General features: G+C 40.6%; 1 protein-coding gene across 1 annotated transcript in view; it reads left to right on the top strand.

Annotated features, from left to right (window-relative positions):
- The first annotated feature begins 13524 nt into the window (after positions 1-13524).
- The window catches only part of crtac1b (cartilage acidic protein 1b), a 31637-nt gene continuing 30763 nt past the window's right edge, over positions 13525-14398 (top strand). The window contains exon 1 of the mRNA XM_028005899.1: positions 13525-13836. The gene's annotated coding sequence lies outside the window, so the exon portion shown is untranslated. The remainder of the gene's footprint in view (positions 13837-14398) is intronic.

Raw genomic sequence — 14398 nt, 5'->3', positions numbered from 1 at the left:
CTTCACCAACCTTACAAAGCCCGGTTGAACGGCTGCTATATTATCAGACATGAAAATTGAGCAGCGTCCAAACAACCCGTAACATTGCTAAAAAGTTAGGGAGCTAACATGTCCGTCTAGCACGTTTCTCCCACGCTCTCTACAGAGAAGCCGTGGCGCATACTTCTGACATCATTAGCAATACTAGAGTATCTTAAAGAGACACTACACAATTACGGCTGTTACAGCGCCTGACTACGGCCAAATATGGTAATAGGCAATCAGAAAGGTTCAGCTGAGGAGACCGTGTGTGTGAATGCGGCCCAGCCTCACCCAGACTCTACCTCCAGTGGCCCCCGGGTAAATTGAGTTTGAGACCCCTGCTTTAAGCCATGCACACAGGCAAAATCTGTTGTTTGTTCTGGGCAATTTTCCATTTTTCTGGGGTTTTTTTGTTCTCTTTTTTTGATGCTATTATGACGGAAAAATATTTCTGTAATTTAAACTTAAAGAAGACTGAGACTCCTAATAAACTAGAGTCTAAGGGTGGATATCTGGGACGTCCTTATTCTCTGGAGAAATGTGACAAAAATCACATTTCTACAACAATGAAACACTCTTTAAATGTAGACATTTCATACAACTACATAAAGATGATCTACAGCAAAAACTGTAGCTGAAAGGGCATGCTGAACTATTTTAAGAAAGAGCTTTGACTGTGGGAGAATTCTGCAGTGCACGAGGGTTCATCTTCTAAAAACATTGTCAGGCTTAAACTATTACTTTGGGGAAAACCATGAGAGGAATAAAAAGGGTGTATTCAACAATATATAGAGAACTATTAAATTCACTGCTCTCCATTCACTGCAATAGAAGGCTAATGCTGTGATTGACCACTGCATAGGACTTTTGCACAGTCATCAAAAAATGGTCAGTTACCTTTGTCATGCCCATTTGATCTGTCTCACAATGCATCCTCCATTACCCTCCTGTTCCCTGTGCAGCAACAGTTTCAGCCTCTTCTCTGAGAGGTTATGGGGGATGGAATGGGGAGCAGGGTTTCCCTACCTCCACACAAATAAAACTGCATGCCAAGCTGCATAAACCCCACATCCTTATCACCTTCCAGACTTGAGACATTTTATGAGAAGGAACTGTCAGACGCCAACAAGAAGAAGAGACATGCTTTATGCACTGCTGCATCACCAACACTGCTGTTTATTAGACACCGTTATTATTTAACTACTTGTACACTATAAAAGGTCCCAATTCAGGCTTTTGTTTATTGTATCTCACTGCAAGCTGTAAATGTAAAATGTACGTTTAAACCTACGTCTGTGCTTCGGTTATTTAAATTTGTGGTTTTAAAAAAAATAAATACGAAAGTTTTGGTTTGTGTACACGGCTAGGTGAGGCGGATGACCTGCTGTGAGCACAAAGCAGCTCTCTCGACTCTCTTAACGTTTCTATACACACCGATTCTTACCGAATTGGGCCCCACGGCTTCTGAAATAAGCATTTTTGCTTACAGAGGGAAAAATGACTCAACACAGTGTGCCTGGAATGTGAGCGTAGTTCCACAGTTAAAAGAGAAGGGAAATAATGTACTGTACTAGTAGCTTATATTAAAAGTCATAGCCAGCAGAATATTTGACACTATTTAGTTCCCCCATGCAACGTGCTTCCTGGTCTTGGTAGCTTTTGGTTTTCAAAGAGTCCTTTTGGTTTTCAATTAGTCCTTCTTAATTTTTTCCCATTTTGTTATATTATAACCATTAACTTCAGTGTGTCTTATTGGTATTTTATATGACAGATTAGGAAAAACTACAGTGCATCATTGGGCTGTGAAAGGGAAAGTTATACCTAAGCTTCCAAATCCTCATATAAAGATCTGTATACTGTAGCATATCTTTGTATTCAGTTCCACAAGATTTGACACTTTGTGGAACAACCTTTTACAGCAGCTATAGCTGAGAGCCTTATAGGGTGTGTTTTTCTCACTTTGCAAATCCAAAGATTTTTTCCCCCCATTCTTCTTAGGAAAATAGCTAAGCTAACTCTCATTAGCTTACTTGTCCCTGATGAACAGAAGTATTCTTACAGCGTGACACCGCCACTACTGCCACTACTGCCACTACCCACAAAGTGTTAGTTTCATGTCAGGCTGTTTGCATTCTTCTGTGTTTCCTGCATCTCTTCATGACTTATGACAAACACCAAACTGAGCTGTGGCTTCCATTCATCAGTGGTTTTATTCTTGCCCCTTTTACATAAGGTATTATACTGAATTATTTGTGAAGTTCATATTAACCTGCTGGTAGATTTTCCCTTCTGAGCTGGCAGTCAATTGCACTGGATTTTACTTAGAACTGTCAAAGCAAAAAGGAATAAACAAAAAGTGTTCATCATACCTTTCACATTGTTATTTGGAAACCATGAATCCATTTCCTTTCACGTCAGATTTGTGCACCACTTTGTGTTGGTCTATCATATGAACTCCGAATAATGTACATTAACATTTGACAAAATCTTTAAAGTTGAATTAATACCTCTGGAATGGACTGAATGCTCACTTCTTTTATTACTTTCTAGCTCTACAATATCATGTATAATGAAAGTAATAAAAAACTAAAGACCAAACAAGATACGTCTTTCTTTTCAGAAAGCATCCACTGTTGGGTGAATAAACCTTTATTAATTTGTGCTACATTGCTTTGGGTTGCACTCAGCTGCAGATTACTAAATGCAAAATCCCATTATCATTCTTTGGCTTTGGCCTCTTGTGGGTTCTGTTGCAGTAACTTAATTTTGCTCCACTAATCATAATAATTATATATACTACACTAGCCTTTGTAATTACCGTGGAGTACATGCTACTATGCTTTAATGGGTGCTTAAATAAACAGATTTCAGACATTTAGGAGGAAACCTAATTTATGGCCTCCGTAGGAGATCAATCAGATGATGGTGGAGGGTTGAGTTCCATAATTAATACAGAATGCAGCAAGAGTTTGAACCTGGCCCTTCCTTTGTTTTCACTTCTGCTTTCCTTTTCATCCCCACATCCCTCCCTCTCTCCAGCACCTTCGCCATATTATTTATCTGCACTGTCATACCATTGTTGTGATTATGGATGTCATGCAGTCGTAAAGCGCACCACGATCAATAGGCCTGAAATTAAACCAAAAAATGAATTTCCGCAGTGTCGGCCACATGCACTCCTGGGCAGGAATTACCTTGGAGGAGAATGGCTGATTACCCCATTGAGGAGACAGCGACAGAAGCACAGGAGGAGGGATTGCTTACTGACTGAGGGTTGCAGTAAGTCCAGTTTCAGCTGCTGCATTGTAGAACACAAGACATGTGTTCAAAATATCTGATCAAATCATTAAACGGCACCTAAAATATTACCTTTGATTTTTGCTTTGCAATATTATAGACTTTAAAAAAAAATAAAAATCCCAACTGAGGTTTATAGGTTTTTATTGATGAACGTGAGCTATGTTAAAGTAGATTTTCCTCAAATCTAGAACAACTAATGCATACAGGGACAATGCGATAGCAACAGTCAGAGAGACCCGGTGGTGCCTGTGCATGGCACTGACTCTGCCATGCACAGGCACTGACCCTTCCACAGCCACAGCTGCCCCAGGACAGCTGTGGCTACTATCCAGCCATTTACCTTTGTTTTACAACTTTGAATTCTTTCTTCTTCTAACCTAAGAGGGATTTGAGACTGAAACCCTAGTTACTATCTCTGAAGGCTCTCCAACTCTGTACACCACTAAATGAACCAAAAGGATTTCTCCCTGACGAGGTTCTGCAGCCCCATTCCTCAGCATGGCTAATGGTTCCACTGCTTTAATCACTTCAGATGACCTCGAGCCAATCCCTGCACCTAGATGGGGGCAACATCTCATTCAAACGTCATAAACTTTTGATGGTGTCCCTACCATGTTGTCCACAAGCGAATCAGGGGAATCAGGGTTTGATACTAGAGAGGAAGAGAAACGACTACCACATCCAAGGCAGGCAGCAAGTAATACCTCTTGACTTGAGGTTCTAGTGATAAAAAAATAACAGTACCAGAGTCTTTTGAGGGTCTTTAAATCTCTAAATGAGGATCCATATTAAGGAACATCTGGTGCCAACAGTCACAGCATTTCAGCTCCAATAATAAATCTTAAAGTTGCTGCAGTTAAAAGCTCAAGATTTAGCTGATCATCCATCAAGAGGCATCATCCACCTTGTGTCTCAACCCTTGCCGCCTCAGCTCTGGCTCTGACCAAGTTGTTCTGATGAATTTAGTTTCAAAAGATACATAAAGAGACATCGCTTTTCAGTCATAAAAACATTTGTACTTTTGTGATTAGGGGCCCATCTGATTGAGAATGGGCTAGGTCCAAAATGTGGGGCAATGAGAGCTCAGAGGGTCCTTAGTGAAAGGCAAACTCTGTAAAACTCTGTGGGATCAGTGCAGTACATAGCCACTGTTTTCTTTGCATCAGTCAAAAGAAATGATTTCATTTTGAGAACTGAAGTGGTTTAATATTCAGAGATTTGGACCACTGTTTTTTTATTTTTAATTTTTAATTTTAATGGGGATCAGCATAAATAGATGCCCGTATTCTCCGTCTGCGCTGATCACCTTCAACTTCTCTTCAATAAATGTTGTGGTCAGATAATAGCAACAGCTTAAAATTAATAATCTCAAACCTGTCTCTCTTGCAATGTCCGTTCGACATGTTCCCTGTTTTCCTCCACTCGTTTCTCCTCTCCTTCATTTAAAATCGATTTGCTATTAAACCTGAAGTATCGGAGGGGGAGGTTGACAGGGACCGAGGTGGATGCAGCCATATGACAGGCTTCTTCATCTCCAAACAGGAAGTTTGGTTTACATCAGCCCAAGGGCGGGAACTGTCATCGGGAGACCAGAGTGCTAATGGGCTGAATTAATGGCTCCATCTCCTCCTCTTTATTCTGAACCAAGTAGGAAAAGGGTGAGGTCACAGATGTGATGTCGTGTTAGAGTTTCCTTCATCGGATCATCATTAAAGTTTGGAGACTTCGGGGGAGCTAACAAAAAATTGCCCCAAAGACATTAAAAATCATAATTGATGTTTTTAACTTTATTTATGTAACACTGTTGAGTAAGAAAGTTGTTTCTTTGCTTTCACATCATGCAGCATGTCAAGACAGATTTAGTTCACCTCTCCTCTGAAGAGCTTGGTGCAGGGCATTAAGCAACCTTTGGTTTTCAAATCAATTTGACAAATCCCCTGAAAATTGTACAACTGTCTTAGAGCAAATAATGGCCTGACAATCCGCGTTACGGGAAAGGAGAATGACGTGAGACTGACATCTGGGGCCTGTGGCTTCTGGGTTTACACAGAAACATCCTGTTCTGTCACTTGGGGACTTCCAACAAAGACATCATTCGACATGTTCGCTTATACATTTTTAAATTGGATGTTAATTCTATTATAGCTTCATGCAACAACCTTAATTCCAGACTCGCAGCATGTTAAAATGATTTGACTGTTCCTTAACTTTGAGAAGTTTTTTAAAAAATTTTTTAATGTAATTAACCCTTTTTGTTTTACACCAAAAGTGTAAAACGTCTGCTACATAGCTGTAACAGATGTTTTGTGTGCATCTGTAAAATTTTATGTTGTTTCAGCTTTTTACCTGTCATTCCATCCTTTATCTGAAGCCTTCGCCATTCCCTCAGCTTCCCCTGCACTCCATCTCTCTCTTTCGCATCCTTCTGAGCATCACGGTGACTAGACTCATTTTCAGCTATTTATTTGGTTTATTTCCTGAGATCAGCTATAAAGAACAAACACTATTAAGCCAGCCAATCAATAAGGGGGCATCAATGTGCTTATCCCGGCTTGCAAAAGTAGATTTATATCTTCCGCCCGAGCAACATAAATCATATATTCATACATTAAATTAAAAATGTGATTGATAGCAAAGCACGCAGTGTGTTTAAAAGCCTGTGACACAAAACAAAGCAAATGTTAGTTAGAAACTACAGAGGATGAAGAGAACGGATGTCATTGTTTTTTAGTACAGTTTAATGGGAGCAGGGAGATTTCTATGCTCAGGAGTAGAAAGGGAAAAGGGATGCTTTGTCAAACTGCTGCCACGGAAACAGCCCTAGTACATTTGAAACCAGATATTCCCATTCTAAAATAGATACATAATATTTTTTTTCACTGTCTGAAACTGAACATGACTAAACATTTGCTGTTGATGATACTTCTCTTTTTAACTTAGTGAAAATTACCAAAGGAGGAGATGCCTTGTATTTTAAGGCATCACCTTATATGACATCATGGAATATAAAAAGAAATCCATCAAGCTCTAATGAATAGCACTGTGAACCTGCACAAATCTGGTTCATCCTTGAAGTTAATTACACATAAACAATTATGTGCATGGGTATACCCTGCCATTCTGTTTTGGTAGGAGAAATGTTCTTTTAACTACAGATGAATGTGTGTTTGGGGAGAAATGTGTGCATCAACCACAGAGCCCAAACAAAAGCACTTGTAAAGATGTTGGGTGAACATAGTGTCATTGTCCACAGAGAAAACAATCCTGTGTAAACATGGCGTGAAATACCACTGAGTGATGAAGAAGCGTTTACTACAAAGCAACATAAAAAAACCAAATTACAGTGTGCAAATGCGCTCAGAGACAAAGACCTTACTTTGTGGGGACAGACCCCTCGTCTAATTGAAGGAAAAGGGAGGAAGCTTACAAACCGGAGTACACGACTGCTATTATGAAATACACGCTGTTTTGTGGGTCTTTTGCTACAGGTGCATCTCATAAACAGAAGCAATTTAATTAGAAAAGAAAAGTACTTGTGGGAATATTGAATCAACAACTGACAGAATGGGCCAAAATTCATTGAACTATTGTGAGAAGCTTTTGTCAAGATAAAATGTATAATACAGGTCAGGGATTTCAAGGGGCATTGCTACCGATCACAAAATAAATAAATGTTTTAAACTTCCCAACCGGTCTACATGTGTTTTGTGGACTTGGAGAAGGCGTTCGACCATGTCCCTTGGGAACCCTGTGGGGGGTTCTCTGGGTGTATGGCGTACCTGGCTCTTTGATATGGGCTGTCAGGTCCCTGAATGACCGGTGTCAGAGTCTGGTCCGCATTGCCGGCAGTAAGCCGGGCTCGTTTCCGGTGAGGGTTGGATTCCGCAAGGGCTGCCCTTTGTCACCGATTCTGTTCATTACTTTCATGGACAGAATTTCTAGGCACAGCCGAGGTGCTGAGGAGATCCGTTTTGATGGCCTTAGAATCGCATCTCTGCTTTTTGCGGATGGTGCGGTTCTGTTGGCTTCATCAGGCTGTGATCTACAATTCTCACTGGAGTGGTTCGCAGCCGAGTGTGAAGCGGCCGGGATGAGGATCAGTGCCTCCAAAACCGAGGCCATGGTCTTGAGCCAGAAAAGGGTAGAGTGCCTTCTCCGGGTCGGGGGATGTCCTGCCCCAAGTGGAGGAGTTTAAGTATCTCGGGATCTTGTTCATGAATGAGGGAAGAAGGGAGCGGGAGATCGGCAGATGGATTGGCGCAGAGTTTGCGGTGAAGCGGGCGCTGTACCTGTCCATTGTGGTGAAGAGAGAGCTGAGTCAAAAGGCGAAGCTCTTGATTTACTGGTCGATCTATGTTACTACCCTCATCTTTGGTCATGAGCTTCGGGTCATGACCGAAAGAACGAGATCACGGATACAAGCGGCCAAAATGGGTTTTCTCCGTAGGGTGTCTGGGCTCTCCCTTAGAGATAGGTTGAGAAGCTCTGTCATCTGGGAGGGACTCAGAGTAAAGCCGCTGCTCCTTCACATCGAGAGGAGCCAGTTGAGGTGGCTCGGGCATCTGGTCAGGTTGCCTCCTGGATGCCTCCCTGGTGAGGTGTTCCGGGCACGTCCCACCGGGAGGAGGCCTCGGGGAAGACCCAGGACACGCTGAAAGGAATATGTCTCTCGGCTGGCCTGGGAAGGCCTTGGGATTCCCCCGGAAGAGCTGGAACAAGTGGCTGGGGAGAGGGAAGTCTGGACCGCCATTCTTAGGCTGCTACCCCCCCGGCCCCGGATAAAGCGGAAGAAGATGGATAGATGGATAGATGGATGGATGGAGGGATGGATGATATTAAACTTCTGTTTTCTTACACAATTTTACTCATTTCAAGTAACATTCCTACTTTTATTGCACATCCATTTATTTGCATTGTTTATATATATTTTTATATAGATTGTAAAAAAGTGTTTTGCCATTTTAATGCCAATGCATACACATGCACATTATGAACATTTAAAAAAGCTGTTTTAAATTTAAGTAATCAGAAACATAAATTCAGTCTTACAATAGAAATCTTATTATCCAGAGAAAAAAGAGCAGAAAGAACTCTGAATCCAGGAGGCTTTCGAGCAGCAGGGCATCCCTTGTCTATGTGTTGTGCTCGTCATTCTTTGAGGTGAACCGAGTGTGGAGAAACAGGTTCATTTACAAAGTGACACTTAATGGGATATATACAGATTGTGCGTTGCATTACAGGGCCCGATGGGGTATGGGTGTGTTCTTGAGGAGAGAGACAGAAATATATGGCAACATCCATCAGAGGCTCGATGGAAGAAGAAAAGATGCAGGAATCGAGAGGGAATGAGGGCTCAGAGTTGGGGGCTGCCAAGGACATTTAAGAGAGCTGTCAAGGGAAGCTGATCTATGAAGGACCCTAGCAAAACCTATAGCCCATTGTGCCTATGCGTGTGGGGGTGTATGTGTGCATGGATGCGTGAATGTGTGGAAAAGAGCAGTGGAAAGACATAAGTGCAGTGGCACTAATACATGAAGTAACACATGCACCTACACCCTGGAGGTTCAAGTAAGTGTGAGTCCATCCACACAGAAAATCAAATGATTTCAATTTCAGCACAAGATGAAACAAAGAATTAAAAAAACATAGTGAGAGAGTAAACAACAAGGGACAAACTGCTCAACCACAAAAACAGAGTGTCTCCAAAGGGGGAAAAAAAGATAATTATAAAAATAACTCAGAGTTTAGTTTTCTGTAGCATAGTACATGACAGGTTATTACACTAACCAACTTAATATACATATATTTTAAAACGTTACAAGTAGAAGAAAAATGTTGTGAAATAATTAGAAGACTGTGAAACAACATTTGTCTTCTTCTGTTCCAAGCTTTAACTTCCTGACTGATGTCCTGAATGATTTTCCCTCATCACTTCATCATCTTGTCCGAAGGTAAATACTTCACAGTAGGGATGATAATCTCAGGCTTCAATTTTTCCTGCAAATATAGAGTGATGATTTTTCTGATGACTAAACATACAAATGTTAGTTTTATCAGACCACAGGTCATGTCTCTGATCAACTAAACTGCAACAATAAACTGTAATTGGCCTTTTTTGTTGCTTTTGGATTAATGGCTTCTTCCCTTTGAGTGCCTTTTCAGTCTTTGTTAGTTAAGGGCTTGTTCCATGGAGAACAGTGACACTATTAAAACAGCTTCTTCACGAGGTCTTTTGCTTTTATTTTGACAGTTACATTTTGCAAGACAAAAATGTTTGTCTGAGACACAGAACCCATCTTCTTCTCAATGGTATAATGGCTGGACATTTGCATAGGTTATGTTCCAACACATTTACGTTATCTTTTCCAATTTCGGTTAGCAAAGTTGTTCCTTTTCGTCTTTTAAAATGATAGACGGGTCTAAAAAAATGGTGACCTAGTTACAGTTTTGAACATCACCCTGCATATATCATCCCTATTGTGAGAGATTTATGGTGGTGGCAGCATCATGATGTGGAGGAGCAGGAGGAGGCAAGCTGTAGCACATGAAAATCCCATAAGGTTTAGAAGCACCTTAGCACAGTTTAGTTGGTTCTGACTGACACTTTATTGGGTCACAGAATAGTTAGTTACAAGCACATTGGTTCACTGCCAGCCACTTCAGGCTTCACCAAGAGTTTGAACTTTTTCTCATTTCACATCTTGAGTAGTCTTTGTTTGAGTAACAATTCATGTTTTTGCTTTGTATTTAATGATGTTTATTAACTCCACAAAGTTGTTTTTTTTACAGAAAATAAAGCCATTGGGCCCATTAGCAACCAAGGGAGTAAATATGAGGTAAGGGGGTTAGTACTGGGACTATTACTAAAGCTTAATGATATGAGAGAATGGTTCATCAAAGTGCTTTAGAGCTATACTAATCAACAGTTTTGAAAATATTTTTTACATGCCTGTAAAAGCCTTTTCCAGTTTCTTTCCTAGAGCTCTCCAACCTTGTCACAGTTGCTTACTGAAGCGGTGTGTCTAAGATGGTAGGGAGAAAGGGGGGAGAAGGGGAGCATGACGCTGACAATAAGTCACAGTGAGTTGGGGTGAGGTGGTGAAGAACGCTCCATATGATAGAAGAGTTTCCAACCTGCTACAACATGATGTCCTAGGTTAATCCCAGTGTGCCCCAGGGAGAGAAAGACAATTCACTCTCTGGCTCAAAGTCATACTACACACTGTCACTGGCTTCAGCTGAGCGCTGACTGATTTCTTGTCCCCTCCTCATAAATAAGCGCCAGTCTTCAGAGTGAGAGACTGTAGATCAGAGTGTAAATAGCCGAAGGTATCATGCACTTAAGAATAATGCCCATCTAGAGAATTGTCTATTTGTCTAACCTCCCACACCACAAAGAATGTAAATTACATAAAAGGAGAAACCAAAAGAAAATTTGTTTTCCGTCGGTCTTTTAGTTGATTTTTATTAGCAGAACTCACAGCAGGATAGAAGCCTAATGCATCCTGTCCCTGAGCCCTTATATTTGCATTGTTGGTGTCAAAGCCACCTGCCTGCAAGTTAATGCCGGCGCATCACAGACAATAACATTAAAGACAGGAGTGCACCGTTTTATGACTTCAGCACTTTTACTTTTGAAGTCTTCTGGCACCAGTGAGTTTAAATTATGGTGAGAGACGTCCTTGGGATGTGAACATCTCATTCCACCAGGGCTGTACGCAACCTCACACACTCACCCCGATGCGCACACACACTTTTTATTGGGGTTCTCTTCTCCAGAAGACTGAACTCACTGGGGCATGACACAAGAATTATACATCTGACAGCTGTAAACCTGCAAACTTCTCTCACACACGCTCACCACTTATATGAGGGAGAACACTAACTTTTTGCTCATTATCCTGAGAGGGAGAGAGTCAGTTCAGATCTGAACATTATTGCAGTTGATGTTTTTAATATCCTTCATGCAAATGGGAGCCCATTGCTTTGTCCATTATTTTATTACACATACCTACTACAGTTGTCTCCCTTTACAAAACAATAAACAGCCTATTTAAGGCTGTTATAGCCTTAAATAGGCTTAAATAGCCTTAAATAGGCTATTTAAGCCTATTTAAGGACTCGCTGTTTTATTCTACGGTAACCATTTAGCTGTGTTAATTGCTTTCCTTCGCTTCAGTTAGAATGCTAAAGCAAACAGAAAATGCAGTTTTAATCAATATTTAGATTTGACTGTTTGCAGATGAAAATAAACATTTTGCGTTCATGCACTAATGAAAATCTATTCTTGTTAGGTTTTAAACTATATTGTTCATTTATTCTCAAGCTAAATGAATGGAGTGCACTGTCTGAATGCCAAACCATGCAAAACTATTCATAAATCTTAAATCTTTTCACAACCACAGTCTGTACTATTTTACAAAGATTTTAATCATTATACTGTAAATCAGCTATGACTGAAAGAATTGAGAGAAAACACGCATACATTTTCCTTTTTTTAATTAATAACATCTCAAAAGTATAGCATACATTTCTTTTCAGTTTCTATGTCAACACTTTTTAGAAACACCTGTTGCTACTAAGGTTGTAAATATTTTGGAATAGATTTGCAAAAATGTCAGAGACACAGTCTTGGTACATGTAGAGACCAAACCTTTTGCCATCCATCCATCCATCCATCCATCCGTCCATCCATCCATCCATCCATCCATCCATCCATCCATCCATCCATCCATCCATTTTCTGTACACCATTGTCCCTAGTGGGGTCAGGAGGGGTGCTGGTGCCTATTTCCAGCAAACATTTCGGGGGGAGGCGAGGTACACCCTGGACAGGTCGCCAGTCTGTCGCAGGGCAACACAGAGACATACAGGACACACAACCATGCACACACACACTCACACCTAGGGAGAATTTAGAGAGACCAATTAACCGAACAGTCATATTTTTGGACTGTGGGAGGAAGCCGGACTACTCGGAGAGACATTTTTTATTTTCAAATATATTATGATTTCATTAGAAAATAATACACTTTCATTACAATCCCCTCCTCTGATAAGAATATGTAGCATTTTATATTAATCACATCACATTTATTTTCTTCCTTTATGTTTTTTTTCAGCAGAGTCGTCCACAGCGGGGCTGCCGGACGGTTCCTTTGGTCTTTATCTTATCAGAAAAATGTTGCATTGCTTGCTAGCTACGCTTGCAAGCAATGCAAAATTGCACAGGGAGAACATGCAAACTCCATGCAGAAAGACCCTGAGCTGGGAATCAAACCCAGGACCTTTTTGCTGCAGCCCAAACCTTTTGCCTTATTTATTTATTTTTTGCAAACTCAGTCAGATTGAATGGAAAGCATCTGTGAAAAGTTGTTTTCAAATTGTCCCACAGACTCTCAATTTGATTTAAGTGTAGTCAATGGTACTTGACTGTACCACTCTAACACAGATACAGTCTAATCTAAATCATTATATGTATCAAATGTCTAGCTGTATATTGGTCATGCTGGATCACTTTCCATCTCTCAGTTCTTTAGCAGTAGCCTATCCCACAAGTTTTCTTCCCTGGCTCCTTCACAGCATGATGCTGCCATGACCACATGTAGATGTGAAAATGTGATGTGCAGTGTTAGGCAGTGAAGTTTTTCCATCTTAATCAGAGTGTCCAGTTTTGTTTCGTTATAACAAGAGCATTTTCTTTCACAGTTTCCCTGAATCCTCTATGTAGCCAGTGGCAAACTGTGAATGGGATTTTGGTTTTGCTCAACAGTAGCGTTCATTTGACCATGCTTTCCAAAGTTTGAGCAGTACACAGTTGATAGGTGTTGTTTGTACCACTGTCTGGAATCTTGAAACTCCTTATAATGATCTTTTTTTTTTTCAGTTATGCACAACTTTACCTTAAAGTAATTATTTTATATAAAAAAATCTTTTGAAAATAGGTGTGACAGTGTGAGATTTTGCCTGAGAATATTAAGAATCTTCACCTAAAAGTCGATATTTCGTGCTTGAGTTTATGAAAAGTTGTTCATCCAATGGAGTCTGTAGCTACATATCAAAATTAAAGAACAAAGGTTGGTAGACATCCCAGGACATCTAAGAGCGTTTCGCCCATAAGCAGATGGAGCAGGATCTGAAGCATCCGAGTGAAGAGGCTGAACTCCGCATCTCGATCCCAGCTGCGCCCCGGCTCGATCTGTAATGAACACATGAAGACACGCCCACCTCTCGCTTTTCCAGCTCCGTCATTGGCTGTGTCTTTACATATTCTGCAAGCTCTCGGGCTATTGGCCAAACTCTCACACCAACGATTTCATAAAGCAATTTTTCGTGGGAAGTTGCGTGAAAGTGTGTGTGTATTTGTAGGAAAAAAAAAAACCCTTCTGATGTCCGCGGTATCAACAGCTCCAATTAGCCAACCTTTATACGCCGGGTTTGCGTTTCTCCCCGTTGTCCTCTGGCTGTCAATCGCTGCAGGATTTGTTGGGAGTTTTCGGAGCGCCTCTCTGCATCTGTGAGTACCTGAGTTTCCCCTCCTTACTCCGGCTTCGGAAACAAGCAGCGCTCGGCTGGATTGTGCTGCAGCGAAAGAACCAAAAGAAAGAAAAAAAAGTTGCTTTCAATTTGACCGTAACTTTTTTCTGCTTTCCTCCTCAAAGCAAACAGTTAACCTTGATTAAGTCGCTTGCTCACAAAGTAAACATGTTTTAATTAACCACCTGCAGTAGGAGACGAATGAAGTGGCGCTGCACATCTTTAAAAGGCTGATGGAAAGAGAATAAATTTGACAGAAGAGTAATGATTGCAGCAGTTGTATTTCAAGTAGAATATTTTCATTCTTACTTCTCCTGATTATTGTTATTCCTTGAATAAAGAAAAATATTTTTGACAAGAATTTGTAGGTAGAAGCTCAGATAGATAGCTAGATAGTAGATGGATGGACTTGTTTTATTATTATTATTATTTTTTTTAGAATGATCAGAGTCAAGTTTGCAGGAGTGGTGTATTTTGTTAGTTTTGTTATACTTTGTGGTTATTTCTTATAAATCGAGATTTATTTGATATATGAACATATG

This window comes from Xiphophorus couchianus, chromosome 22, assembly GCF_001444195.1.
Source record: "Xiphophorus couchianus chromosome 22, X_couchianus-1.0, whole genome shotgun sequence".
Classification (NCBI taxonomy): Eukaryota; Metazoa; Chordata; class Actinopteri; order Cyprinodontiformes; family Poeciliidae; genus Xiphophorus; species Xiphophorus couchianus.
The sequence above is the reverse complement of the archived record's forward strand: the minus strand, read 5'-3'. Positions and strand labels throughout refer to the sequence as shown.